Source organism: Mobula hypostoma, chromosome 16 (genome assembly GCF_963921235.1).
Source record: "Mobula hypostoma chromosome 16, sMobHyp1.1, whole genome shotgun sequence".
Taxonomy (NCBI): Eukaryota; Metazoa; Chordata; class Chondrichthyes; order Myliobatiformes; family Myliobatidae; genus Mobula; species Mobula hypostoma.
The window spans coordinates 216457-222456 of record NC_086112.1 but is presented as its reverse complement, the minus strand read 5'-3'; positions in this window follow the sequence as shown (position 1 = coordinate 222456).

The window sequence follows — 6000 nt, the reverse complement described above, 5'->3', positions numbered from 1 at the left end:
GAGATAAAAATAACAAACTGCTCGCATTTCAATTAAAAACAGCTAGAACCAAAAGGCAAATTTTGAAAATTCGTAGGAAGGATGGTACCCTGGCTTGGGAATATGAAGAAATTAATAAGATTTTTCAAGATTTTTATACTGAACTTTATAAATCTCAATGTCCAGTAGGTTCTTCTGAAATGAATGCTTTCTTACGAAAGATTGCTTTTCCTAAAATTTCTAAGGATCAAAAAACTCTTGATGCCCAAATTACTGAAGCCAAAATTCATAAAGCTATTTTTTCAATGCCATCTGGTAAGGCCCCTGGACTTGATGGCTATCTTGTAGACTTTTATAAAAAATTTGGAAAATTGCTTTCTCCATATATGTTGGAAATGTTTAAGGATTCTTTTGTGAAAGGTGATTTACCCTCTACTTTTTGAGGCTTCTATTTCTTTAATTCTTAAAAAGGATAAAGATCTTACTGACTGTGCCTCATATAGACCTATTTCATTATTGAACGTCGATGCTAAGATTCTGTCAAAGATAATGGCCAATCGTTTGGAGAATATTTTGGGTAAAATTATTTTTAAAGATCAAACAGGCTCTATAAAGGGTCATTATTCTTTTCAAATGTTCGGAGACTATTTAGCATTATATATTCATCCTCTTTTAAAACTCCACAACGCGTCGTCTCTTTGGATGCTGAAAAAGCATTCAATCGAGTCGAATGGAAATATTTAATGTTTTAGAGAAATTTGGCTTTAGTGTTAATTTTAATAATTGGATTAAGATGATAATATTTATGCAATATATTTAGATGATGATTAAGATGATATATAAAGTTCCTATTGCTACTGTTGGCTCCTTTTTTTCAGCTTTCACGGGGGACAAGACAAGGTTGTCCATTAAGTCATTTGTTATTTAATTTAATATTAGAACCCCTTGCTATTGCTCTTTGTGAAACTAAAATATTCATGGGATTTTTGTGAATGAGACCATTCATAAGATTTCTCTTTACGCTGACAATTTATTGGTTTATATATCTAATCCCAAAGAATCTATTCCTGTCTTGCTAAAATTATTCAATGAATTTGGAGATTTTTCAGGATATAAGATAAATTTTAGTAAAAGTGAATTGTTTCCTTTACATGAATCTGTCTCTATATATGATAATACTCCTTTTAAAGTCACGATTCTTTTAGATATTTAGGTGTTATAATCTCAAAAAAATAAGGATCTTTATAAAACCAATTTCGTTCCCTTGGTAGACTCTATGAAGTATTTATTTAGTAGATGGAGTCCACTTACATTTTCACTTGTCGGTGGTATCCATATAGTTAGAATGATTTTACCAAAATTTTTATATTTATTTCAGCATATCCCTGTTTTTTTTTTGACTAGGAAGTTTTTTGATCGGATTGATTCTATTTTTTTAATCTTTGGAATAATAAAAGACTAAGAATTAGTAAATGTCACTTACAAAAGTTGAAAAAGGATGGAGGTCTTGCTTTGCCTAATTTAAGAATGTATTACTGGGCTGTTAATGTGCGATACATGTCCTTTTGGTTATATTGGGTTTATAAGAAGGATCGGCCAATTTGGGCAGACCTGGAATTGAAAGCTGTGAAACAGTTTTATTTAACCTTGTTATTGGGAGTTGCTTTACCTATACAGTTTGCTGTTCTCGGTGTCGGATGTGGGAGGCCCTGGAGTCTCCAAGCCTCCCGGACGTCTACATCTGCGCCAAGTGCATCGAGATGCAGCTCCTAAGGGACCGCGTTACGGAACTGGAGCTGCAGCTCGATGACCTTCGTCTGGTCAGGGAGAGCGAGGAGGTGATAGAGAGGAGTGGAAGGCAGGTGGTCACGCCGGGGCCACGGGAGGCAGACAAGTGGGTCATGGTTAGGAGGGGGAAGGGGAAAAGTCAGGTGATGGGGAGTACCCCGGTGGCTGTGCCCCTTAACAACAGGTACTCCTGTTTGAGTACTGTTGGGGGGGACAGCTTACCCGGGGGAAGCGACAGTGGCCGTGCCTCCGGCACAGAGTCTGGCCCTGTAGCTCAGAAGGGTAGGGCAAGGAAGAGGAGGGCAGTTGTGATAGGGGACTCGATAGTAAGGGGGTCAGATAGGCGATTCTGTGGACGCAGTCCAGAGACCCGGATGGTAGTTTGCCTCCCTGGTGCCAGGGTCCGGGATATTTCTGATCGTGTCCAAGATATCCTGAAGTGGGAGGGTGAGGAGCCAGAGGTCGTGGTACATATAGGTACCAATGACATAGGTAGGAAAAGGGATGAGGTCCTGAAAGGAGAATATAGGGAGCTAGGAAGGGAGTTGAGAAAAAGGACCGCAAAGGTAGTAATCTCGGGATTACTGCCTGTGCCACGCGACAGTGAGAGTAGGAATGCGATGAGGTGGAGGATAAATGCGTGGCTGAGGGATTGGAGCAGGGGGCAGGGATTCAAGTTTTTGGATCATTGGGACCTCTTTTGGCGCAGGCGTGACCTGTACAAAAAGGACGGGTTACACTTGAATCCTAGGGGGACCAATATCCTGGCGGGGAGATTAACGGGGGCTACTGAGGTGACTTTAAACTAGAATGGTTGGGGGGTGGGAATCAAATTAAAGAGGCTAGCCGTGAGGAGGTTAGTTCACAACAGAGGGATGGGAACCAGTGCAGAGAGACAGAGGGGTGTAAAGTGAGCGTAGAAGCAAAAAGTACAAAGGAGAAAAGTGAAAGTGGCAGGCCGACAAATCCAGGGCAAGCATTAAAAAGGGCCACTTTTCAACATAATTGTACAAGGGCTAAGAGAGTTGTAAAAGAGCGCCTGAAGGCTTTATGTGTCAATGCAAGGAGCATTCGTAATAAGGTGGATGAATTGAAAGTGCAGATTGTTATTAATGATTATGATATAGTTGGGATCACAGAGACATGGCTCCAGGGTGACCAGGGATGGGAGCTCAATGTTCAGGGATATTCAATATTCAGGAGGGATAGACATGAAGGAAGGGGAGGTGGGGTGGCGTTGCTGGTTAAAGAAGAGATTAATGCAATAGAAAGGAAGGACATAAGCCGGGAAGATGTGGAATCGATATGGGTAGAGCTGTGTAACACTAAGGGGCAGAAGACGCTGGTGGGAGTTGTGTACAGGCCACCTAACAGTAGTAGTGAGGTCGGAGATGGTATTAAACAGGAAATTAGAAATGTGTGCAATAAAGGAACAGCAGTTATAATGGGTGACTTCAATCTACATGTAGACTGGGTGAACCAAATTGGTAAAGGTGCTGAGGAAGAGGATTTCTTGGAATGTATGCGGGATGGTTTTTTGAACCAACATGTCGAGGAACCAACTAGAGAGCAGGCTATTCTGGACTGGGTTTTGAGCAATGAGGAAGGGTTAATTAGCGATCTTGTCGTGAAAGGCCCCTTGGGTAAGAGTGACCATAATATGGTGGAATTCTTCATTAAGATGGAGAGTGACATAGTTAATTCAGAAACAAAGGTTCTGAACTTAAAGAAGGGGAACTTTGAAGGTATGAGATGTGAATTAGCTAAGATAGACTGGCAAATGACACTTAAAGGATTGACGGTGGATATGCAATGGCAAGCATTCATAGGTTGCATGGATGAACTATAACAATTGTTCATCCCAGTTTGGCAAAAGAATAAATCAAGGAAGGTAGTGCACCCGTGGCTGACAAGAGAAATTAGGGATAGTATCAATTCCAAAGAAGTAGCATACAAATTAGCCAGAGAAAGTGGCTCACCTGAGGACCGGGAGGAATTCAGAGTTCAGCAGAGGAGGACAAAGGGCTTAATTAGGAAGGGGAAAAAAGATTATGAGAGAAAACTGGCAGAGAACATAAAAACGGACTGTAAAAGCTTTTATAGATATGTAAAAAGGAAAAGACTGGTAAAGACAAATGTAGGTCCCCTGCAGACAGAAACAGGTGAATTGATTATGGGGAGCAAGGACATGGCAGACCAATTGAATAATTACTTTGGTTCTGTCTTCACTAAGGAGGACATAAATAATCTTCCAGAAATAGTAAGGGACAGAGGGTCCAGTGAGATGGAGGAACTGAGTGAAATACATGTTAGTAGGGAAGTGGTGTTAGGTAAATTGAAGGGATTGAAGGCAGATAAATCCCCAGGGCCAGATGGTCTGCATCCTAGAGTGCTTAAGGAAGTAGCCCAAGAAATAGTGGATGCATTAGTGATAATTTTTCAAAACTCGTTAGATTCTGGACTAGTTCCTGAGGATTGGAGGGTGGCTAATGTAACCCCAATTTTTAAAAAAGGAGGGAGAGAGAAACCGGGGAATTATAGACCGGTTAGCCTAACGTCGGTGGTGGGGAAACTGCTGGAGTCAGTTATCAAGGATGTGATAACAGCACATTTGGAAAGCGGAGAAATGATCGGACAAAGTCAGCATGGATTTGTGAAAGGAAAATCATGTCTGACGAATCTCATAGAATTTTTTGAGGATGTAACTAGTAGAGTGGATAGGGGAGAACCAGTGGATGTGGTATATTTGGATTTTCAAAAGGCTTTTGACAAGGTCCCACACAGGAGATTAGTGTGCAAACTTAAAGCACACGGTATTGGGGGTAAGGTATTGGTGTGGGTGGAGAATTGGTTAGCAGACAGGAAGCAAAGAGTGGGAATAAACGGGACCTTTTCAGAATGGCAGGCGGTGACTAGTGGGGTACCGCAAGGCTCAGTGCTGGGACCCCAGTTGTTTACAATATATATTAATGACTTGGATGAGGGAATTAAATGCAGCATCTCCAAGTTTGCGGATGACACGAAGCTTGGCGGCAGTGTTAGCAGTGAGGAGGATGCTAAGAGGATGCAGGGTGACTTGGATAGGTTGGGTGAGTGGGCAAATTCATGGCAGATGCAATTTAATGTGGATAAATGTGAAGTTATCCACTTTGGTGGCAAAAATAGGAAAACAGATTATTATCTGAATGGTGGCCGATTAGGAAAAGGGGAGGTGCAACGAGACCTGGGTGTCATTATACACCAGTCATTGAAAGTGGGCATGCAGGTACAGCAGGCGGTGAAAAAGGTGAATGGTATACTGGCCATTATAGCGAGAGGATTCGAGTACAGGAGCAGGGAGGTACTACTGCAGTTGTACAAGGCCTTGGTGAGACCACACCTGGAGTATTGTGTGCAGTTTTGGTCCCCTAATCTGAGGAAAGGCATCCTTGCCATAGAGGGAGTACAAAGAACGTTCACCAGATTGATTCCTGGGATGGCAGGACTTTCATATGATGAAAGACTGGATCGACTAGGCTTATACTCGTTGGAATTTAGAAGATTGAGGGGGGGAATCTTATTGAAACGTATAAAATCCTAAAGGGATTGGACAGGCTAGATGCAGGAAGATTGTTCCCGATGTTGGGGAAGTCCAAAACAAGGGGTCACAGTTTGAGGATAAAGGGCAAGCCTTTTAGGACCGAGATGAGGAAATACTTCTTCACACAGAGAGTGGTGAATCTGTGGAATTCTCTGCCACAGGAAACAGTTGAGGCCAGTTCATTGGCTATATTTAAGAGGGAGTTAGATATGGCCCTTGTGGCTAAAGGGATCAGGGGGTATGGAGGGAAGGCAGGTACAGGGTTCTGAGTTGGATGATCAGCCATGATCATACTGAATGGTGATGCAGGCTCAAAGGGCCAAATGGCCTACTCCTGTACCTATTTTCTATGTGGCTCGGAGCTCGGCTGGGAATGTAATATGAAAGGATAAACATAGTTTCAAAAGGACAGACAGCAGGGTGGCTAAGGTGGTGGGTGGCTTTGTGGTTAAAAAAATGAAATCAGATCCTTAGAAAGAGGTGTCATAGGATCGGAAGGTGTAGATTCTTTGTGGGTTGAGTTAGGAGACTGCAAGGGTAAAAAGACCCTGATGGGAATTATATGCAGGCCTCTGAAAGGTAGCCAGGATGCAGGGTACAAATCACAACTGTAAACAAAGCACATAAGAAAGGCAATATTATGGCTCATGGGG